Genomic DNA, 23,693 nt, shown 5'->3' on the forward strand with positions numbered 1-23,693 from the left:
CACACGCACACACACACACTTGTTGCACTCAGGCTGGACTCTAACTCACTATATCTTTGAACTGGTCATCGTCCTGCCTCAGTCTGACCAGTTAAGTGGGTCACAGGCATGAGCCCAACCAAGCTGTGTTTCTTGCTCCTCAGGTTGCTGTGACTGTCCCTGCAGTCACTGTGTTTTTCTTCTGTATTTTCTTTGTTTGTTTTAGAATAAAAGAGTTAAGGGGCTGGGATGGCCCTTACTGGTAGAGTTTTTATTCAGACCTGGAAGACACAGGGCCAAGGCTTTAACCTCTAACATTACAAAAAGAAAAATCAAACTTAAAATATTTGGAAAACTGCAGCAGGGGTATTGAACAACAGCCTGGCCCCCATTGCTCTCCCTAGTTGGCTTCCTTCTGGTCTCATTTTTCCCCCTTAGTCCTTCTACAAGGTTTTATTTGTCCCCTCTTCCACAGCTGAGGTCAGCCCACTCCCACTTGGCTCAGGTCTCGGCCTGTGCTGTGATGTGAATGCGTGTCCCTCACAGGCTCACGTGTACCAGTCTCAATCCTCACAGTCGTGTGTTGATGGCCTTCAGCAATGGGGATTTGGGAAACTGATCTGGAACACGAGAGGTTCACGCGTGAGGGTGGGGGTTACTCTAAAGGCGGTCCTGGCAGTTCCCTTACCCTGTCAGGTTATAAAGCAATGGGAGACCCTCACCAGATGCTGGCCTCCAGAACCATGAGCCAAATAAACCTCTTCCCCTTATCAGTTATCCCAGCTCAGGGATTTTGTTTTAATAACAGAAGATGGACCAGGGCAGTTTGGCTTTAGACTGCTGGGATCACAGGGCTTACTGACTCCCAGAATCCTGAATTTTAGGGGGCATGGAGGCACCCTTCTCAGGATCCCCTGACACCCTGGCTTAGTCTGGACCTGGGACCTGAGGAAGGTCTCCTCCTGGACTCGGGGACCAATTCTCTTCCTCTGAGAAATTCCATGATTTCTCTCTGGGGTCAGGAATTGTCAGAACTCTTTGGTCATCTTTGATGGGGTCCTCTGAGCTGCTACTGTCCCCAGCAAGGGCATATGATTCAGAAGACCTTGTGTGTCACCACCCGGTATTCTTTGGCAGTGGGTCTGCCTGGGCAATGCCAGCTGACTCCGAGACACACCCAATAGGCCTTTCGCTGTGATGCAGAGCCTATCTCTAGAACATAAACATCATTCTTTGCCCGGGTAGTGGTGGTGCTCACCTTTAATCCCAGAGGCAGGCAGATAGCTGTGAGTTTGAGGCCAGCCTGGTCTACAGAGTGAGTTCCAGGATAGCCAGGACTGTTTCACAGAGAAACCCTGCCTTGAAAAACCAAAATAAATAAATTTCTTTTCTTTTTTCTTTTTCTTCTTTTTTTGCCTTTGAGATGGGGCCTCATGTAGCCCAGGAAACCACTAAATAGGATACCTTGAGCTTCTGATCCTCCTGCCTCCACCTCCCAAGTGCTGGGTTTAGACCACGCACCACCACACCCACTTAAATGGTCCTGGGGATCCAACCCAGGACTTCTGGGCTTGCTAGGCAAGCACTCTACCGACTGAGGTACATCCCATGAACCTTTTTGGGGAGAAAAACCAAATCTCTGATCTTCAAAGTTCTGCTGGCTCTCTTTATTTTCTTTAGAAGCTGTTGACACACAAAGCAGGGCATCACCTGTGGTAGAAGGAACCTATGACAAAGAAAATTAACAGTGTGGGCCGGGGGCTCCTGGGTGGGAGGGGGCTGACTTCCTCAGGCTCCTTATTTTTCTGGGGCACACGAGTCTCCCGGGGGCACACAGCGCTCCCCTTCCCCTCCCCCAGACCTTTCAGGTGAGAAAACTTTCCATTGTTGCCCTATCTCGCGGTCATCCACTCGCCTCCTTGCGGGAACCACAGGTGCACACAGATCTGAGGCCCGATCTGTTCCACTGGGTGCCAGGCAGGGCCGGGGACGCGAACCCCAGCATGAAACAGCGCCCGCAACCGCAAGGCCGGGTGTGCGCCCTCTGAAACCTTAGGTAAAGACAATTACCGGCAGTTTCCATCCACCGTTTTGTTTTTTGTTCAAAGGCCACCGAGCATTCTCAGCAGCAGACCTGAGACGTAGTATTCCCACCACACGCCACCTTCATAAACGTGCGATAAAAGCTGTGGTCGCTTTGTCCCAGCTCTTCCTTTTAACAGTCAAACCTTCAAGTTTGATGTTGAAACTGCTTTTTTCTTCAAGTGGGCTTTGATGCTTAGATAACGCTTAGAGATAAGGAACCTGCCTTCAAAACCGCTCACTGTACCTCCGGCTCACCACTAGGAGCGTCACAAGGGAAAATCAGACACCTGAGCTCATGAGAGGGAAGAATATGCTGAGTCTGTGAAAAGCTCCTGGGTCTGCCTGCTTGGGAGATTTGCTGGGGGGGGGGAGTTGTGGGGAGGGGAGAGGAGCGAGGGAGAGCAGCTTGGGAGTGTAGTAACTTAGTTGATCCGAGTTTGCATAGCATACCAGAAACCTTAGGTCCAGTCCCCAGAATGATGTAAATCAGGAACAGTGTGGCTCATGCCTGTGATTTTGGCACCTGGGAGACGGGGGCAGGAGGATCAAAAGTTCAAGGTCATCTTTGGCTCTGTAACAGATTCAGGGCTAGCCCTGTTTTAAATAACTAAACAAATAATTAAGGGAGAGGGCCGGTAGCTTAGCTGGCAGAGGGCTTGCCTAGCATACACAAAGCCCAGAGCCTCCAGTACTGCGTGGACTAATGATGGTGATACACGCTCTAATCCCAGCACTCGGGGGATGAGGCAGGAGGACCAGTAGTTCCAGGTAGCTTTGGCTACATAGGGAGTTAGAGGCTTGCTGGTCTATATGAGAACCTGTCACCACCGCCGCTAAAATAAGGAGGAAGGAAAGAGAAAAAGAAAGAGGGTTAGGGTCGCCAGCATCACACCAAGTAGGCACTGGTGGCCTATTGCTTGAAGTCTAGATCAATAGTTCAAGGCCATCCTTGGCTACACAGTTGAGATCCTTTTTCAAGAAAACAAAAACAAACAAACAAGCAAAAAAACATAGTAACAAAAAAAAGTTGTCAGAATCACCTGTCAGTTTTGTTTAAATGGAGAGTCTGTGACAGCCATCTGTGGTGGTAGGGAGCAGTGGAGACGTCAGCCAGCTATGGTCTGGAATCCTAGTACTCCACAGTCAGAGGGAGAAGGACGGAGTTCTAGCTTAGCCTGGGCTCTATAGTAAGACACTACCTCACATACAGACCCTGTGAGGCTTGTGTTAGGTGATACCCAGCAGTCCTTAGGACCTGGGACATCTGACTGTCTCAGGAGGTGGTGCTGGCTCAAGATTCACTGGCTTCTGTGAGAGAGGTCAGGCTCACGGATATCTGCGATCTGCCAAGGCATAGAGGGCCACTTCTGTAATCCCTGTGTTTAAGATGCCAGAGAAGGATGGCCTTCAGTTCCGGGCCAGCCCGAGCTGCAGTCATAGAGAGAATCTTGAAGCCAAGGGAGGGTTTCTTGGCAATGACTCTTACTACATCTGTAGAGACAAGGAAAAGACTTCCCAGGTTCCCCTGCAAACTCTCTTGGCTCTTGGCTTTATTGTAATGCTTTTAGTTTGCTTTCCTTTAATTTTTTTTACTTTACTATTTTGTGTGTATGGATGTTTTGCCTACATGTATGTCTGTGCACCACGTGTTCAGTGTCCACGGAAGCCAGAGGAGGCATTGGATCCCTGGAGTTGGAGTTCTATACCATTGTGAGCCACCATGTGGGTGCTAGGAACTGAACCTTGTCCTCTGGAAGAGCAGTGAGTGCTCTTAAGCACTGAGCCATCTCTCTAGCCCCACTTCCCCCCTATTCCTTTTTTAGAGTCTCATGTAGCCCAGGCTAGCCTAGAACTCTGTGTTTAGCTGAGGATGGTCTTATATTCCAGATCCTCCTAAATCCACCTCCCAAGCTCTGGGATCATGGATGTCTACCACCACGCCTGCTTTATGTTGCACTGGGGATGGAATCCAGGGCTATGTTCATGAAAGGCAAGCAAGGACGCTACTGAGATCCTAACCAGCCCTCAGCTTTGTCTTGTGATCAGGACCCCAAGGATACAGGTCTGAGAGGTTGAGGAGTGAGAGCTGGCTTAGATCAGAGAAACCAAGTCTTGAATTGTATCTTACTAACTGTGTGACTTTAGGCGAGTTCCTTCACTTCTCTGGGCTTCAACTTCTTTATCAGGAAAATGCAGGTTTCCTAGTAGAAGCTTTTGAGATCTGAGTGACACTGCCAAGTGTACAGCGTGTGATTCTATGAATCGCCAGGATTTGCATAAGTGTAACATCTTATAGGTTTCTAAGTGTTTTCAGATCTCTCGGCAGCTGGTTTGATCTCTGCTACAGAACTGTGGGTACCCCCGCAGGTGTGCCAAGCTTTCATATTCCCACTTCAGAGATAGAAAAATGGAAGCATGGAGCGGTCAAATGGCTTCAGAGGAGTGGACAGTGATAAGCTGGTCAGTGAGGCCTGGGCAGACGTATCGGGAGCTGTGAGCCTCTGTCTAATGGAGCAGCCCCAGTACCATGAAGACAAAAAGACAAAAACAAAATGAGTCGTTCAGGTATTTGGCTTAACCTTCTAAACTGGGATTAGAACCTAGGGCTTTGAGCTGGAAAGACAAGAGCTCTACCCCAGAGCCACACCCCAGTCCTGAAGCCTAGAATTGGAATTTTATGAACTTTATGATTTAACATTTCTCCACCCCACCCCATTTCTCCCCACAGAGTCTGGTTCTATGACCCTAAACTTTGGCATCCTTCTGCCTTGGCCTCCCGAGAGCTGAGAGGGCAGGTGTGTGTCTCCATGTCTGGCTATGATCCATGGCTTTATGTGGAGGCATGAGGGTGAGAATTTCAAGAGCATCCTTGACTACAGGCCAAGTTCAAGGGCCCCCTGGAATACACGAAGCCCTTTCTTTCTTCTGAGGCTGGCAAAATGGCTTTGTGAGTAAAAGTGCTTGTCGCCATGCCTGCTGCCTGATGGCTTGAGCTTGGTTTCTGGAGCCCACAGGGAGGAAAGAGAGAACTGACCCCCAAAAGTTGGCCTCTGATGTCTACATGTGCACCGTGGCATGAGCATGCCTGTCTTCCCAACATACACACATCATACACACAATGGTGATAAAACATACACACACCATACACACATACACAATAGTGATAAAACATACACACATCATACACACACAATGGTAATAAAACATACACACATCATACATACAATAGAGATAAAACATACTCACTTCATACACACACACAATGGTGATTAAAAACATACACACATCATACACACACACAATAGTGATAAAACATACACACATACACACGCATACACAATGGTGATTAAAAACATACACACATCATACACACACAAAGTGGTGATAAAAACATACACATGCACACACAATGGTGATAAAAATGAAACTTAAAAATTTCTTAAAGAAACCTTGTCATTAATAATAATAATAAAAATGAATAGAATGAGACATTAGTTCACTCTTTCTGGTACAGGATAGGGACACAGTTAAGTGTCAGCTTCTGGTGTCCCCACATTTAACCTGTGTGGGTGTCTTACCTCTCCAGAGGCCTGGCAGTTTCTATATAGGGACCTTTTCATTCACGGTCTAAAGGTGGGAGAAGACAGGAGCCCCTGGCCCTGGTGCCTCAGGAAGCTTATTCATACAGATAGCATTCTTGGTCCAGAGTGGACCCCAGACCTCAAGTTGGGCAAAACAGGATAACTCCAGTTTCCCAGGACCTAGCAAGGGTTGTTTTGTGTGAATGGAGGCCAGTGGGGACTGTGACTTCAGATGCTCTCCGTCTCTGAAGCTTCGTCATTATTGAGGACGCCTGACCACAATGAGCAGCCTTAAAGAGGCCACAGCTCAGCTGGCTTTGATGTCGCCGGGGCCTGTGACCTGCCTGCATGGATACAGAGTTCCTTCTATACACCCTTACCCCACTGGGCCCCCGCGTCCCCAGGCACTGTGAGAAGCCCCCACCGCAGGCCGCCCCAGCATTACTCACTGCTTCCAGTACCTACTCAAGTTCAAACAGGAAGCCTGGGTTTTTCCTGTGTTGACGACAGCTCATGTTCTCTTTCTGTTCAGCTTTGGGGCTCCCTGGTGGCGTGGGCTTCTGGGGATGAATGTTTGAGGAGATCAGTGAGCTTTGGGGTACTTCTAGCAAATGCCTCAGCAGAGCTGCTTCCTCCAGGAAGGCTGGGCAGAGGCCTTTGTGTCCTCAGGCTTTGAGAGTGACCTACATTATTAATTGCTTTGCCAGTGAAGGTGGGCTCTGGCCGAGCACACAGTAGGCCCGCAGTACACACGTGCTCAATCAATCCACATTGAAGTTGCATGTCCCCAGACAAGACAAGCTCTTTGCATGTTCCTGGGATAGCACCTGTTCTGTGACCATGGCCTAGGTGCCCTGGAAGTGTCTACTGGCTTTTCTCTTCCTCCTTTTCTTCCCCAGAAGAGACAAGTCCATCTGTCCTTCTTCCTGTGTCCCCAAGTTCAGCTCCCCGCACTGCCCTCTGTGAGGGTCTTCCTCCACGATGTCCTCACTGTCCTGCCTCTTCTCTTTCCCCCACAGACTATATATATGGTGGTTAGAGCATCTCCCTGGATACCTGAGGGACCACATCACAAATGAACATCTTTGTTCCTCATCCTCACCCACCTTCTGTCCTCTTGGAGCTCATCGTTATCTCTGTGTTTGTGCTGACAGACCCTTGTGAGATCCTAAAGAGGCCACGGTCTTACTGGTTTCCTGAGCTCCGCGCAGGGTTCCGACAGAGTCTGCTTGCTCCTGACCTCTGTCCTAGCTGCCAGCTCTTACCCTCTATGATCCCTGCCACTGTCCTCACTGTCCCTTGATGTCAGAGTGGGCCTCCCTCCTCTGATGTTGTTTGCTGGCTAGGTGACTGGCTGGCTGGTTTTAAGATAGGGTGTCATGTCGTCCAGATTGGCCTCTAATTCACTATATAGCAGAGGGTGATGTTGACCTCCTTATCCATCTGCCTCCCCACCCAGTACTGGGATGATAGTATGCGCCACCGCACCAGGTTTGGTTTCTTTCCTTTGCTTGTGTGTGGTGATCCATTCTACAAGCATTCTCTACAGGGGGTCTCTGGCCTTAGAGAGCAGGGGTTGGATATGGCTTCCTGTTTGAAGACCAGTCCCAATCTACTTGGTCAAGAGGGTCCTTCCTAGTTGGAGGTGGAGGATCAAGCCCAGGCCCCGAGACCCCTCTGTCTAACTCCCTGTTGGAGCATGTGAGTGCCCACATATCTCTCCTGAAATGAGGTCTCTCCATCATAGCCCAGCCTGCCTGCTCTAAGCCAGATTTGGGCCTCCATGGAAGCATAACACGGGTTCCCAAGGGAAGTTTGAAGGAATAATTTGACAAAAATGATGCAAATTAGATTCCCTTATAAATAATTTGAAACGTTTTTTTCGAAACATTCACCTTAAACCTCTTTATTTTCTCAATCACAAAGTCTTCTTCCTTCCAAGGCAAAGGGGAAAATTAAGTGAAAAGCAAACACTCCAAACACACCCAGCAAACTCCCCTTCCTCCCCAGACAGGGCCTTATGTATCCCAAACCCACCTTGGACTTGTTAGCTTGTCAAGTTTGATCTTCAGTTTCTCCTGCCACTACCTCCCCAGTTCTGGGGTTGCAGGCACATACCAGTTGGACTTGTTTTATGCAGAGTTGGGGATCTAACCCATGGCTTTGCACTCAGTGGGCAAACTCTACCAACTGAGATGCATCCCCATGCCCAACCAACTTACTGGGTGCTTACTGTGTGCAGCCCCCGCCTTCACAGTGCAGGCTCATGAGAAAAAAAGGCAGCATGGTCCCACGGTGGTGACTTCTCCACACCGGGACTTGTCCACTCTCTGCCATGCTGGTATACCCCAGGGTCCATATCTGTCATCATCATTAAAACATCAGAACAGACAGACAGCCTGGTCACACATGATGTCATCCCAACTTTCAAATGGCTGACTAGAGAAGGAGGATAAGGTGTTCAAGACCAGCCTGAGCAACGTAGTAGTGAGACCCTGTACCAAAAGAAAAGAACAGATGTGAGTCACTGGGTTTAGTTTTTTGCATATTCTCTCTGTTAATCAGCATCAGCACCCTGCATGGCAGTCACTCATTGTATGAGGGGACCGAGGCACAGAGAAAAGCCTCGTCTCCTTTTGGACTTCCCAGTACCCAGTCATCCTGCCATAGTGATAGTGGGGTAGAGAAGACTTTCTTCAGAGCCAAGGGAAATGGAAGGTATGTTGTCTGGGGGTCCCAAGTCTTAGCTGAGGTCAGATCTCCAGTTAATAGCAGGAAAGGACATTAAAGGGGCTCAGTAAATATTCAGCAAAATCGCCCGGAAGGTCAGAAGGGACTCTGGTCATGCTTCCTAAATTAAAAACCTTAGAATCTTCCTAAAGCAAGCTGCAAATTAGGGCAAATTAGTCACACTTCAGTATTCTCAGCACTTGGGAAGCTAAAGCAGGAAGATCACAGTTTTAGTCCAGGCTGGGCTACAAAGTAGAATCCAAGCTTTTATTTAAAACAATCTGATCAGCTAGACATGGGGGGGTGCATGCCTTTTACTCCAGCTCTCAGGAGGCAGAAGCCTGTGGGTCTGTGCTACCTACATAAGGTACTCCAGGCTGGTCAGGGCTACAAAGTGAAATCCTGCCCCCAAAACAACAGCCACAAAGCCAACAAACAACAAGCAAACTGGATTGGAAGGGCATGGTGTCATATGCCTGTGATCCTTGCATTCAGGAGATAGAAGCCCCTGACAACAAGCTATGATACAGATCCTAAGTTCCTTCCTTAGCTCCTGAAGCAGACACTTAAAGTTGTAGGCTCTGCAACTACAGCTTTAAAAGCTCTCCAGGTCGTTCTCATGCACAGCAAAGTCTGAGCATCACCGACATGGAGTGATATTATTTTATCTCTTACTTGAATGCCTTCTCTGATGGAGGGCTCATTGTTCAACAAAGCAGCTAAGCTTTAAGTGAAGTAGGCTGTTTAGTACAAGGACATCAACTAGAGTGCTGCTTGTGGTCGTGACAGTCCAAATACAATGTGTGTATTCAACAGTGGGGCTGGGTACACACTTGGAATACTGTACAGTCATCCGCAGAGTCAATAATCCCAGCCACCTGGGAAGCCAATCAGGGGGACACCCCCACCTCTGCCCCAGCAAAAATCAAGTTCTGTCTGTCTGCAGAGTGAGATGGAGGCTAACTTGGGCTACTTAGAGAGACCTTGTCTCAAAATAAAAGTAAAAAGAAAGTTGGTGGTGTAGTCCAGTGGGAGAGGGCTTGCCCGACAAAAGAGAGGCCCTAGGGCTAATTCCCAGTACAAGAAAGGAAGAAAGTCCTGTGCTTGGGAGGCAGAGGCAGGTGGATCTCTGAGTTTGAGGCCAACCTAGTCTACAGATTGAGTTCCAGGACAGCCAGTTCCAGGACTTCCAGGGCTACATAGAGAGATTGTGTTTGGAGGAAAAATTAAAAAATAAAAGAAGAAGGGAAAGAAAAGAGGAAGGAAGGAAGGGAAGGAGGGAGGGAGGGAGGGAGGGAGGGAGGGAGGGAGGGAGGGAGATATGGAGAGATGAGAAGTGGGTGATCTTCAAGATGTGCCATTAAACGAAAAAGGAAAGTACTAGGAGCTGGAGAGATGGCTCACCGACGAAGAACACTGTCTGTTCTTCCAGAAGACCTGGGTTCAATTCCCTGTACCCACATGGTGACTCTCAACCCTCTGTGACTCTGATTCTAGGAGACAGGACACCTCTCCTGGCCGGCACAGGATGCACATGGTGCCAGACATACATGCAAGAAAACACACATACACACAAAACAAAATAAAATTTAAAATGAAGTTGCTAAATAAGTATATATAACTCAGATTCAAGGGCTCTGAGAATGTAGCTCACTTGCAGAGCGCTTGTCTTGCAGGCACAGATCTTGGGGTCTGTCCCCAGCACTGCAAACAAAACAAAACCCTCAAGCTTATGTAATAGCCTGATATATTGGGGTACAGTGTACCACAAGCAAATCCATCCATGCTGTGTGAGTGTACATACGTATATACACACAGAGATAGACAGAGACAAAGTCTATTTTATTTTTACTTTTTGTTTTTTTTGAGACAGGGTTTCTCTGTGTGTATCCCTGGCTGTCCTAGAACTTGCTCTGTAGACCAGGCTGGCCTCAAACTCACCAAAATAGCCTGCCCCTGCCTGGGATTAAAGGTGTGGGGCACCGCCACTGCCCGGCTGACATAGTCTATTTTAAAGGATGTTGCCTAGAGAGGGGCAAGGGGATGGGGAGGGAGCCAGGGGATGGAGATGAAGAAGAGGAAACCGAAAACAATCCCCTCCAGTGGAATCTTCTAAAGGTCTGTGTTCTTCATATGACTGCAAGAGGTCACATTGGATGGGGAGAAGCAGGGCCCTGGATTGTTGCAACTAAAGACCATCTGGAAGGAGCCATTGCTCCCTCCTGCCTCGTTCCTTCTGGTGGCTTCGAAAGTCACTTCTGCACCTGTGCAAACAGCTCATCACAAGCCCCAAGGTAGTCTGGTTATAGGCCGAAAGCCAGACACCTTTGCCAAAGAACCATGATGCCCCACTGCTCAATGGGTCCGTGCCCTTTACTCTGTCCATGAACATGGGCCACCTGAGCTTCAGAGAGAGACTCTCTGGACTGCTGGCTTTTCTCTTTATTGCAGGCAGGTATCCCGTGGGAGGCCAGGTCACCTGCCACAGATGAAAAGGGAAGGGAGCTGACTTGGCTGAGGGAGGGGATGGAGCAAGATTTTAGAAGGGATCTACAAGATGGGCTCAGCTCCTCAACCCCTGGAAGTGGGAGCTACAAGGGATAGCTGTTTAAGGTATCTGAGACCTCCTTGCACTCTACAATGGGGGAGATTGAGCCTCTACCCTAAAAACAGCTCCTGCATCCAGGGCTAACTTGAGACAAGCTAAGCATCAATGGGGGAGTGCAAAGGCTTCCTCTTCCAGTGAGAAATGAGGTGCAGTGGAACCGTGGGTGTTTTCTGAGCCTGCTGGAGTGGAGACCAAGTTCTGTCCATACCAAGGAACAGAAACGAGGGGCTCCTGTCCAGGACCCCACCAGACACCCCTTACCCACCTTCCCCTCCGACTTTGCAGTAATATTGGAACTAGGGTGGGGGTGGGAATGGCAGAAGAGTTTAACCCTTTGTGACTCAAAACCAGACTTCTCATTTCTTTCAAGACGCTCCTCTAGCCCCATAGTCGACAGCGGCGCTCAGGGGAATTCTGCTTGGTGGAAAAGCTTCAGGCCTGGGTGGTACAGGCCTCGGCCTTCCTTCCTACAATCTCAGACGAAAAGCTCCCGTCAGTTGGAGAGCTGTTTTCGCCGGAGGGTCTGCGGATCCGACCCCAAAGGGACTAAATCTGAGTAGGTGGGGATAGTGGAGAGGGTCATCCCTCCGCGGCCCGGGCTGCCCGCCCCCTTCATCTACAGTTCCCAAGTAGAGAGCTTTGAAGTGGCTTCTGCCCCAGGCAACTTGGCTTCCTCGGCCTGTCCTGTTCGCTCCCTCCACCCTTCCCGAGCCAGCACCTTGGGAGTAGCAGTCCTCGCTTTGCATAGGAATGGGTTGGTGACAACCGCTGCGCGCTCTTTGTTCTTTGTGAATCCAAACTCCTGGAGGAGATCTAGGGGCTTCCCTGCGGATTTTGCCTTTGAGTGTTAGGGTGTGGGCGTTGGCATCTTTCTGAGGGTCCGGAGTGAGGACCGTTGTTTCCCTCTTGAGGAGCGGGGAGGTCAGCGCAGCGCCAAAGTCCCCAAATGGGATCTGCGCTTGGCAGGGCGAGGACTAAGGATCAGTTTCCTGTGAAATCCCTGTGCAGACCTTTGGCCTATGAATAACATTGCTGAAAAAGAAACATAGATACATGCAAAGACGCTTAGAATATTATTTAGAATTGGGGAGCAAGTGGAGAAAATTCCAGAGCAGGGGAAAGAGAGAAACTGGCTGCTCTCACTCTTTATCTCCTGTCAGACAACAGCAGAGGAAGGCATGACTTCAAATCACAGAGAACACTGAGTACCCAAATTGTAAAAATCCCTTGGTAAAGTTGGCCAGCTTTGTAAGCCTAAAGAACCGGTGTGCGGTGGGGTGATGGGGAGTAGGGGTGGACTAACAGTGGTTCTCTTTGGCTACTGGGTCAAAGGAGTCTGGGCTTTATTACCTTAGGTGTTCCTGAATCCTTAAAAATACATCATAAACTATGTATTTTAATTTAGTTCTTTTACATGTGTTTATTTTGCGCGTGTAGTCTAGTGCCAGGCAATTCACTGTCAGCATATTTAAAGTGCAGTGCAGTTTAGGAAAAGGTTTCCAGGCAACAACCAGTCCCACCAGGTGCACAGTGAAGCTCAAGGTGCAAGTGCTTAGCTACTCCTTTACAAAGCACATGTGTGTGACCGTGAAGATGGGTTCTAGAGCTAAAAGCGCCTGGAATCTAGTGTGGTCTCTGACCGGTAGCACAGAAGTCAGCAGGCTGTAAGTACATGTGCCGTCTCCCTAAGGATGGGAAATGGTCCAGGGAGGGAAGAGTCTGGATAATCATTCTGGGGGATCTGGGTGAGCTCTGCCTCTATAGCAAAAGGTGGGTGAGCTCTGCCTCCACAGAGAGCAAAAAGGGCACCAGGTCATTAACTAAATCCCGTCCCAGGGTTCTGGGTGGGAAAACAGGTGTTTTATCTCCTCCATTGAGAGGAGCCCCTGGGTGTTTACTATTCCTTGTCGCCCTAGTGATTTGTGGGCATGAGGACCGTTGTGCCCATAACGTTTCCCTACTTCTCCAAGAAGTCCCCAAGACTTTCCCTGCCTTTGTTTCCTGTCCCAGCCCCAGCACGTATCTTCAGAGGTGGTGCTTTGACAGGCAGGTTAGGAAACAAGAGTATATAACACCTCCTACTCCCGCCCCCAGGCCCAGCGGAGCCATCATGTGAGACCCAGGGGCTGTGTGTGGGTCACCTTTCCCCATGTCTGTTCATGATACCTGAGGTGGTGGAACACTTTCCCCTGAAGCCTCCCTACAAAAGGTGATGGCTAGCAGGCTGTGGCAAACCCCTCCACCCGGTGAGGTCATTCCCATGGTTACCAATCCTGGTTTTTAGGAGATGGTCAGTGAGCAAAAAGCAATGAGGCATGGGTCATCTCTAGTTAGACTCAGGGGGCTTGGGCTACAGTCCATTACAACAGGACCCTCATCATTTACCATAAGAGTGAGAGAAGGCACGCGCGCGCACACACACACACACACACACACACACACACACACAAAATCCCCTTCTCGCTGAAGCCCTGGAGAGCCTTTGAAGTGAGAACTTGGCAGTTTATTACAGTAAGTCATTCTAAACTTCTGATTTCTTTACCATTCATATTTTACTTTCATCTGAAAGCAAGCCAAACGTCACGGCTGGGGAGACTGTGAGCAAGGGGAGACTTTTGGGGTTCCCAGGGGCACTAGAACTAACCAAAATGTGCCTTTAGTAGATCTCTGTCTCACACATACACACACATACATACACCACACACTCACACGCAGAAACACACACACACACTCACCTCTTACAGGGAAGTTTATTTTCTCCTAAATTCACTTTGAAGGAATGTACCACTTAAGCCTAAAGGTGTGTGTGTGTGTGTGTGTATGTATACATGCATTGGTTTTTTGAGATAGGATTTTATATTTTCTGAACTGTCCTCAGAGTAAGAGTCCTGCCTCAGTCTCCCGAGTATGAAGATTAGAGGCACATGTCACCATGCCAAGCCAATACAGAATTGAAAAGACTGAGAACACATGAAGCGGGTCATGTACATAGGTTGGTAGAGTGCTCGCTAACAAGTGCAAAGCCCTAGGCTTGCTCCTCGGCATAAACAGAGTGTGGCGGCTCACGACTGTAATTCTAGCTCTGCAGAGGTAGAATCAAGAGGATCAGAAGTTTAAGGCCATTCTCAGCTACATAGGAAGTTTGGGAGCAGTCTGTGTTACATGACAATTCATCTATAAAATTATTTTTTTACATTTTTTTGTAGGGGTAGGCTAGGATGGTGTGTGTGTCACAACTCATGTGCAGGTCAGAGAACAACTCTTAAGTTGCTTCTCTCCTTCCACCAGATGGGCCCCAGGGACTGAACTTGGGTCCCTGGACTTGCAGGCGCCTTTACCCACTGAGCCATCTTTTTTTTTTTTGATTTTTCGAGACAGGGTTTCTCCGTAGTTTTTTGGTTCCTGTCCTGGAACTAGCTCTTGTAGACCAGGCTGGCCTTGAACTCACAGAGATCCGCCTGCCTCTGCCTCCCGAGTGCTGGGATTAAAGGCGTGCGCCACCACCGCCCGGCTCCCACTGAGCCATCTTGCTGACCCAAATAGTTTTTGTTTGGTTTTTGCTTTTAAGGCAACTCTTTCCATGAAGTGCTTGTTCTGTAAATAGCGGGACTTGAGGCAGACCCTGAGAACCCACACACAAGAGCCTTGTAATCTCAGGGCAGAGCTCCTGTCAGCTACAAAAAGGGACCAGAAAAGTGTCCTCAAAGTGGCAAGGGAATCACCACCCTAAAATACTACAGCAATGCTGTGCTGTTCTGGGATGAGTGCCACACGGACATTTTTTTGTTGTTCTTTCGAGACAGGGTTTCTCTGTGTAACATTCCCGGCTGTCCTGGAACTCAATTTGTAGACCAAACTGGCCTTGAACTCAGTGAGATCCACCTGTCTCTGCCTCCCAAGTACTGGGATTAAAGTCGTGCACCACCACCACTGGGCTATTTCTTTTTTTTTTTTTTTTTTTTTTTTTTTTGGTTTTTCGAGACAGGGTTCCTCTGTGGTTTTGGAGCCTGTCCTGGAACTAGCTCTTGTAGACCAGGCTGGTCTCGAACTCACAGAGATCCGCCTGCCTCTGCCTCCCAAGTGCTGGGATTAAAGGCGTGCGCCACCACCGCCCAGCCTGGGCTATTTCTTTAAAAAAACAAAACAAAACAAAAAACCAAACCAATCTTTTCTCATTTTACATACCAATCGCAGTTCCCACTCCTTCCCCTCCTCCTGCTTCCCCCACCTTCCACCCACCCTACCCCCCTCCATCCTTACAGAGGGTAAGTCCTCCCATGGGAGTCAACAAAGTCTGGCACATCACTTCGAGGCAGGACCAAGGCCTCCCTCCTAGACTGAGCAAGGTATCCCTCCATAGAGAGTAGGCTCCAAAAAGCCAGTTCAAGCACAAGGGATAAATCCTGTCCCATTGCCAGTGGCCCCACAAACTGTTCCACACAACTGTCACCTCCATTCAGAAGGTCTAATTTGGTCCTATGCAGGTTCCCCAGCTGTCAGTCCAGAGTCAGTGAGCTCCCACTAACTCAGGTCAGCTATTTCTGTGGGATCCCCATCATGGTCTTGGCCACTTTGTTATCATATTATAGCTCCTCCCTCTCTTCAACTGGACTCTGGCGGCATGACTCACTGCTTAGCTGTGGACCTGCTTCCATCAGTTCCTGGATGAAGGTTCTATGATGACAATTAAGGTAATCATCAACCTGATTACAGGGGAAGGCCAGTTCAGGCACCCTCTCCACTATTGCTTAGGATCTTAGCTGGGGTCATCCTTGTGGATTCCAGGGAATTTCCCTAGAGCCGGTTTCTCTCTAGCCCCATAATGGCTCCCTCAATCAAGATATCTCTTTCCTTGCTCTCCATCTCTGTCCCCATCACCACCATCCTGTTCCCTCCTGTTCTCCTCTCCTCTTCCCTTCCCCTCTTCCCCCCTTCCGTTCTCCCTTCTTACCCCCACTCCCAATTTATTCAGAAGATCTTGTCTATTTCCCTTCCCAGGGGGATCCATGTATGTCTCTCTTAGGGTCCTCCTTGTTACCTAGCTTCTCTGGAGCATGGACTGCAGGCTGGACTATAGGCTTTACGTCTAATATCCACTGATGAGCCAGTACATACTGCGTTTGACTTTCTGGGTCTGGGTTACCTCACTCAGGATGGTTTTTCTAGTTCTATCCATTTGCCTGCAAATTTCAAGATGTCATTATTTTTTACAGCTGAGTAATACTCCATTGTGTAAATGTACCACATTTTCTTTATCCATTCTTCAGTTGAGGGGCATCCAGGTTGTTTCCAGGTTCTGGCTATTACAAATAATGCTGCTATGAACACAGCTGAAAAAACAAAAACGAGGGGCTGGAGAGATGGCTCGTGGTTAAGAGCATTGCCTGCAACTGGGCGGTGGTGGCGCACGCACGCCTTTAATCCCAGCACATGGGAGGCAGAGGCAGGCAGATGAACGTGAGTTTGAGGCCAGCCTGGTCTATAAAGCAAGTTTTAGGATGGCTAGGGCTCTTACACAGAGAAACCCAGTCTTGGGGAAAACAAAACAAAACAAAACAAAAAAAGCACTGACTGCTCTTCCAGAGGACACGGGTTCAATTCCCAGCACCCACATGACAGCTAACAACTGATTTGACACCCTCACACAGACATACATACAGGCAAAAATAGCAATGCACATGAAATAAAAATAAAATTAAGCAAACAACCTTTAATCCCAGCACTCGGGAGGCAGAGGCAGGCGGATCTCTCTGTGAGTTCGAGGCCAGCCTGGTCTACAAAGGGAGTTCCAGGACAGGCTCCAAAGCTACAGAGAAACCCTGTCTCGAAAAAACCAAAAAAAAAAAAAAATTAAGCAAACAAAACAAAAACATAGAAAGACATTCACAGACAGACTCTTGCAAAAAAACCAATAGAGAGCATTCCTCAGAAAGGGGGATGTTAACTCTGAAGGGTGATGCAGGAAAATCCTATGTTTGAGGATACTACATACCTAGCTATGGAGAGAGAGAGAGAGAGAGAGAGAGAGAGAGAGAGAGAGCCGGGTGTGGTGGCACAAGCATATAAGTCCGGTGCTTAGGAGTTAGCATAGGACCAAGGGTTAAAGATGTTCCTTGAGTACATGAGACCATATCTCAAAGAAAAGAAAGAAAGGTAGGGTGGCAGGGCGAGCTGGAGAGATGGCTCAGTAGTTAAGAGTGCATGCCTTGCAAACATGGAGTTCCAAACCCACCATCCACAGAACAAGTCAAAATGGTCCATCATATCCCTATAACCCCACCACTGAGTGGGGTGGAAACAGGAGGGCATGAGACTTTGAAAGAGACCCTGCATCAAAAGATCAAGGCAGAGAGAAATGGAGCAGGAACACGATGTCTTCCTCTGCATGCAGACAGGTGCACACACATATACACATACCAACCTTCGCACACATACAGGTGCACACACCAGCCTCCGCACACATACAGGTGCACACACCAGCCTCCGCACGCATACAGGTGCACACACCAGCCTCCGCACGCATACAGGTGCACACACCAGCCTCCGCACGCATACAGGTGCACACACCAGCCTCCGCACGCATACAGGTGCACACACCAGCCTCCGCACGCATACAGGTGCACACACCAGCCTCCGCACGCATACAGGTGCACACACCAGCCTCCGCACGCATACAGGTGCACACACCAGCCTCCGCACGCATACAGGTGCACACACCAGCCTCCGCACACATACAGGTGCACACACCAGCCTCCGCACGCATACAGGTGCACACACCAGTCTCCGCACACATACAGGTGCACACACCAGCATAAACATGCACATCCACACTCTCTCCTTCACACAGGAAAACAATACAGAAGGAAATTGGAGTCTGGAAGGAGTGGAATAGAGGAATAATAGGGGAAGAAAGTACATGCTGGGTAAATCTAAAGAACCCTCCTACAATACGCAGCCCTACTGAGAGCTGCTGATTGCAGAGGGCTGAAAAAAGAGAAAGAAAGATATCCAAATAATTTCTTGGGAGAAGAAGAGGCCATGAGGGGAAAATATAAAATATTTGTGAATCTGGGTTGGAATTAGCTCAGGAGGACAGCATTGGCATGTTGGCCCTGGGTGTTGTGTTGTGCTTGGAGATCTTGTCTGGGGTGTGTGTGGCGGGGAGCAGAACAAAAGCAAACTTTGGACTCTTTGGAAAAGCAAAAGCAAAATGCCAAGATAAACACCTAGGAAAATGGACCAACTGTGAAGGGAGAAGGAGTCATACTTGAAGGTAAGAAGGTGCCGAGCGATGGTGGTGCGTGCCTTTAATCCCAGTATCTGGGAGCCAGGGGCAGGCAGATCTCTGTGAGCTCAAGGTCAGCCTGGTCTACAGAGCAAGTTCCAGGGCAGTTAAGGCTGTTACACAGAGAAACCCTATCTCGAAAAACCAAAAACAACAACAACAACAAAACCCAAAAGCCGATAACCAAACAATAACAGAACAAGCACCGGCTGTGACCCCAGAGGACTCTAGTTTGGTCTTCAGACCCGAGTTCCATTTCCAGAAGCCATGTCGGGTAGCTTACAGCCTTCTCTGACTGTGACTTTAGTGGCTCCAGAGGAGCTGATGCCTTCTTCTGGCCTCTGCGGACAACTACTGACATACACAGGGAAAGAAAAAGAAACAGAAATCTTTAAAAAGAGACTAAGTGTAATAAGAGATTTTGTGATGAGAGAACAATTGCAAGTAATCTTTTTTTTTTTTCAAGTAAATTTGAAATGTCAAAAGACATAGTGTTCAAGAAACATGTAAACCCCATCCCTGCTCATGATTTCAGGGGAAGCTAGGGAGATGGCTCAGGAGGTAAAAGATACACAAACTTGATGACCAGACTTTTGTCCCTGGAATCTGGAAACTACATCAAAAGCTGGATTGGGGGGCTCACAGCCTCCTCCTGTAACTCCAGCTCTGGAGAATCTGAGTTCCTTCCGGCCTCTTCAGGAATCCATGAGCATGCATGGGTGCATGTGCATGCGTGTGCACACACACACAGAATAACACACACACATAAATAAAAATAATATAAAAAAGATTTTGAAAATAATGTACAGGAAAACAGAATAGTTCTCTACCCTTTGTGTAGTTTATCTATTGCTGGGCAGCAAACACACTCAAACCCCATTCCAGGTGCGCGTGACTCTGGCTGGCTGTTCAGAAGGGCTTGGTAGCTGGTCCCGGCTGGGGTCCTCGCAAGGGCAGCCATCGTGTAGCATGGCACCTCCTCATGTGACTGGCAATTGTATCGAGTCATAGTTCCATTAGATCATTCCAGGTCCTTGTATTTGCAGGGTTCTCAGCAGCCCACAAAGCAGGGTAGGCGCCATAAATGGCTATTTTTCAAGCCTTGGCTGGTATCACGAATGTCAATGTCTGATTGGCAAATTATAACAGTTCTTGGCCAGAGCAAGTCACTGAATCAATGTGGAAGAAATTGTGCATAGGACTGTGGGGAGGGTGGATGGAATACCAGCTAGCTGTCGTGGCGCACGCCTTTAATCCCAGCACTCGGGAGGTAGAGGCAGGCGGATCTCTGTGCGTTCCAGGCCAGCCTGGTCTATAGAGTGAGTTCCAGGACAGTCAAGGCTACACAGAGAAGCCCTGTCTTAATGGCCTCCCCCAAAAGAGGAGTTGTGGGAGCTCTTACTAGAGTATTAACCGAAACTACCAAATAAGCAAGAAAATCCACGTTGCTTTGGATACCAAAACAGGAAAACTGTTGAAATACAATCAGAGCCAAGTTCAGAGTTGACAAGATGGCTTCATGGGTAAAAGCGGTTGGCATAGGCTGCAGAGATGGCTCAGTGGGTAAGAGCACTGCTGCTCTTGCAGGGGACCCAGGTTCAATTCTCAGCACCTACATGGAGGCTCACAACCATCTGCAACTGTAGTTCCAGGGATCACTTGCTCTTCTCTGGGCTCCACAGGCACCAAGCTTGCTTGTGGCGCACATACACACAGGCAAACACTCATACATTTAAAATACAAATAAATATGTGTTAGCTATGGTGAAACATTCCTTTGATCCCATAGGCAGGCAGAGGCAGGGCAGGTGGATCCCTGTGAGTTCAAGGCCAGCCTGGTCTACATAGTGAGACCCTCTCAAAAGGGGCCGGGGTTGGGGAGGCTGGAGAGTTGGTTCAGTGGCTAAGAGCTCTTGTTGCTGTTTCTGTTGCTTTGTGTTTATGTTTGTGTGTGTGTGTGTGTGGTGTGTGTATGTGTGTGTGTGTGTGAGAGAGAGAGAGAGAGAACAATTAACACAACCTGAACAAACTGAATAACTTAAGAGAAAGGTGCCATTGTGCCCATGAGAGGGCTCAGCAGATAAAGCTGCTTGTCACACAAAACTGACAACAGAGTTCAACAGCCAGAACCCATTAAAGACAGGAGGAGAGACCCGACACCACAAACTCCACCTCTGACTTCCATGATGCACGGTGGCCCCTGTCTTCCTGTCTGAGAAAAAGAAAGAATAAAAACCTTTGGGTGTGGTAGCCAGTGTTTGTAATCCCAACACTTGGGAAGCTAAGGCAGGAGGATTACTGTCAACTCTAGCCTCACACGTCTTTTGTAATCCCAGCACTGAAGGCTAGCATGAGCTACACAATGAATTCTGGGGCTACAAAGTAAGACAAATCAAAAAAAAAAAAAAAAAAAAAAAAAAAAAAAGGAAAGCAGAGCGAGAGGAAGAGGGGTGTTGGAAGGTTACTTGGGTTGGGAGGGAGAAGGTGTGGTTTTCAGTTTTCCTGGGTGCACCCACCTCAGAGTTTATAGTCCTTTGTTTCCTGAGGACCTTCCCCGGACCAGGCACCGTGCCAAGTGCTGGAAAGTGGCTGGGGTGGTGGTTGCACTGGGAGACTGTGAGTTGGGTCCCTGGCACAGAAGTCCTGGGTCAGGGGCCACTCAGTGGGGACCCCAGTATTATCCTGTTCATATCTCTACTGATTTCTAAGACATGGCACCGAGCTTTCCGCTGTGGGGGTTCTAGGCCAGGCTCTCCTCAGGCCTTGCTTAGCTGTATCCCGGGAAGCTCACTAGTCTGTGTTTGGCTGTTTCCTGGAGTTGCTAAGGCTACCAGCCCAGAGTGTAAACAAGTCATTGCTAGCAGAGCTCTGGGTGAGGGGCCCTCAGGGCAGCAGCCCAGGCCTTGGGGGGTCAGGAGGGGGCTTCTCAAGGAGACACACAGTCTCCCTGGGCCTCTGCCCAAGCCTGGCATTGGCCCTCATTCCTTGCTGTGTATACCTTTGGGCAACCCCTCCAGCCACACAATCAAACATTTCTGACAAGAAGAAAAGCTGAATGAGACATCAAATTTAGGGAGCATGTAAATTGGCTGTTGTGGAGAACGTGGTCCTGAGCTTAAAGGAACGCTGTTGGGGGTAGGATGCAGTTGGCTTCGTTATAACGGCATGAAAATTCTGTGAACCTTCTGGAAGTCCCTAATGCCTTGGCTAAGCATTTGCCAGCGCTAGGAGGGCCTGTGGTATCTCAGAGGCCGTGCATTGAACCAGGCAGCTCCAAGTCCTAGAGTAACTTGGGGGGCACGAGGGAGGGGACCTCCAGAGGCCACCCACTGGAGTGAGCACAAAGCAGGAGCTGTGGCCTTACACCCTCCAGAGCTGCGGGGGGGATGGCTCTGGTAAAGCCAGCTTCCTTCTGGTCTGAGGCTGAGGACGTCCTGTGTCAGGGCATGTCCGAGTCTAGAGGTTGGCACTGCAGCCTGGTGGCTGGCGGGAGAGAAGCCATAGGAGTGCCCTACCGTATTCAGTCCTGTCTGAGCCTCTCTTTTCCCATGGCCCCAAGCCTAGGGCTCCTGAGCTCCTTGCCAGCGTTGCCGCCTCACAGGCTGGCACAACCTGCACCTATGGAAGGCTATAATTTGTGACTCACGGCCTGTCGCCGACTAGGAGTTGGCAAGCCTAGTGTCCGGAAGTGCTGACTCACCAGGGCTGTTTCCTCAGCCTCCTCATGGGTGCTGGGAGTAGTTAGGTCCGCCCGGAGCTGCTGAGAACAGTTGGGCAAAGGTGAGAGACAGGACTTTCTGTGGAATAAGATGCCAGCCAGGGCTATTTATTTATTTGGTTTTTCTAGACAGGGGTTTTTCTGTAGTTTTAGAGCCTGTCCTGGGACTAGCTCTTGTAGAACTCACAGAGACTGGCCTGCCTCTGCCTCCCAAGTGCTGGGATTAAAGGTGTGCGCCACTACCACCCGGCTTCAGGTTCTTGTAGCCCGTGTCTTCAGAGCTGTGTCAGATGTCAGCCTCTGCTTCAGGAAGGTTCATGAAGGCCTTAGAACCCTGTGTCCGTTACAGTGATAGTTAAGACCCACTAAAGGAATACTATTTCTTTATGGACATGACAATGGATCCCTGACCTGGGCTAAGACCTAACATTGAGTTAGGCAGGACAATCAACCAACTAAAGGGTCAACTCTGGAAGGTGAGACTGCCCATTAGGGAGTTGGAGTTAGAGTTACCCTGGCTGCCCTAAAGAGATAAGAGGAATGATTATCCCTTTAATGAGATAACGTGCTTTTTACAATTTTTGCTCTTATTTGTGTATGTGTCTTGCATGCTATACCCGAAGAGGCCAGAAGAGGGTGCCAGATCCCCTGGAGCTGTCTATATCTATTGTGAGCTGCCCCACCTGGGTGCTGGGAGTCAAACTCAAGTCCTACAGCAGAACAGCAAAACCTTTGGACCTCTGAGCATCCCTCCAGCTCTGAGATAACAAAATTTCCTGCACCCTTATTCCTGCCACCGCGTGCATTTGTCCAGGGTGACGTGGTAAGTTGGCTGGATTTCCTGAACTACTCAGGAAGATCAACTTTCCCTTTGATCTCTTTCTCAAGTTTGCTTTGCAGAAGGTTCTCGGCTTCACTCTTGCTCAAGGATTCCTTCCCTGAGCCACAAGGCTGACCCATGTCAACCAAATGCAAAGGAATGGCCTTTGTTCTCTTGGTTCTCTGTCTTCTCCATCTCCCTCCTCGGGGCAACTCTCAAGATTTATCGCTCACCTGCTCTGGAACTTTTCTTCTAAACTCAAATTAAATTGTCCTAGATATTTTTTTAGAGTTGGTTCTTTTTGGGGGGTGAGGATGGTTTTGCTTTTTTGAGGCAGGGTTTCTTTGTATATTCCTGGCTGTTCTGGAATTCACTCCATAAACTAGGCTGGCCTCTAACTCACAGAGATCCATCCACCTGCCTTGCCTCCTGAGTGTTGGGATTAAAGGTGTGCACCACCACCACCACCTGGCTTAATTTTTTTTATTACTGAGGCTGAACCCTGAGAGTGAAGCCTGATTTCCCCGATAACACCTGGGAATGGAAGTTCCTTCCCTCTCTCATTTCAATGGTCTGGAATGTACTGTCCACAGTCAAGGCTGCTACACTGGTCTGTCCCAGACCCCTCAAGATGGTTTATGAGTCAGTCACCAGCCAGGGGACACTCATTGAACCCAGGCCCTCCCACCAGTCAGCCTCACAGAGTGTGAGCACAGAAGTCAGACCACGAGGAACACCTTTTTCTTTTCCTGCCTTCCTCTCTCTTGTTCTTCTGCCTTTCCGACTGGCAGAAGAAGGTAAATAAAGGACAAGTGACATCCAGCGTTGAGAGGAGGAGGGAGCTGAATATTGTGGATCCAAGTCTGTTACTCAAGTGTCGTTTGGCAG

The 23,693-nt window shown here is 48.9% G+C and overlaps 1 long non-coding RNA gene across 1 annotated transcript; it reads left to right on the top strand.

Moving 5' to 3' along the window:
* The first annotated feature begins 12,608 nt into the window (after nt 1-12,608).
* On the top strand, nt 12,609-22,795 carry LOC130876848 (uncharacterized). The gene is made up of 3 exons (XR_009057360.1): nt 12,609-12,647; nt 15,573-15,674; nt 22,609-22,795. It is a non-coding gene; the product is annotated as an uncharacterized LOC130876848 (long non-coding RNA).
* The last annotated feature ends 898 nt before the right edge of the window (nt 22,796-23,693 follow it).

The sequence above is a fragment of the Chionomys nivalis genome, chromosome 7 (assembly GCF_950005125.1).
Source record: "Chionomys nivalis chromosome 7, mChiNiv1.1, whole genome shotgun sequence".
NCBI classification, from domain to species: domain Eukaryota; kingdom Metazoa; phylum Chordata; class Mammalia; order Rodentia; family Cricetidae; genus Chionomys; species Chionomys nivalis.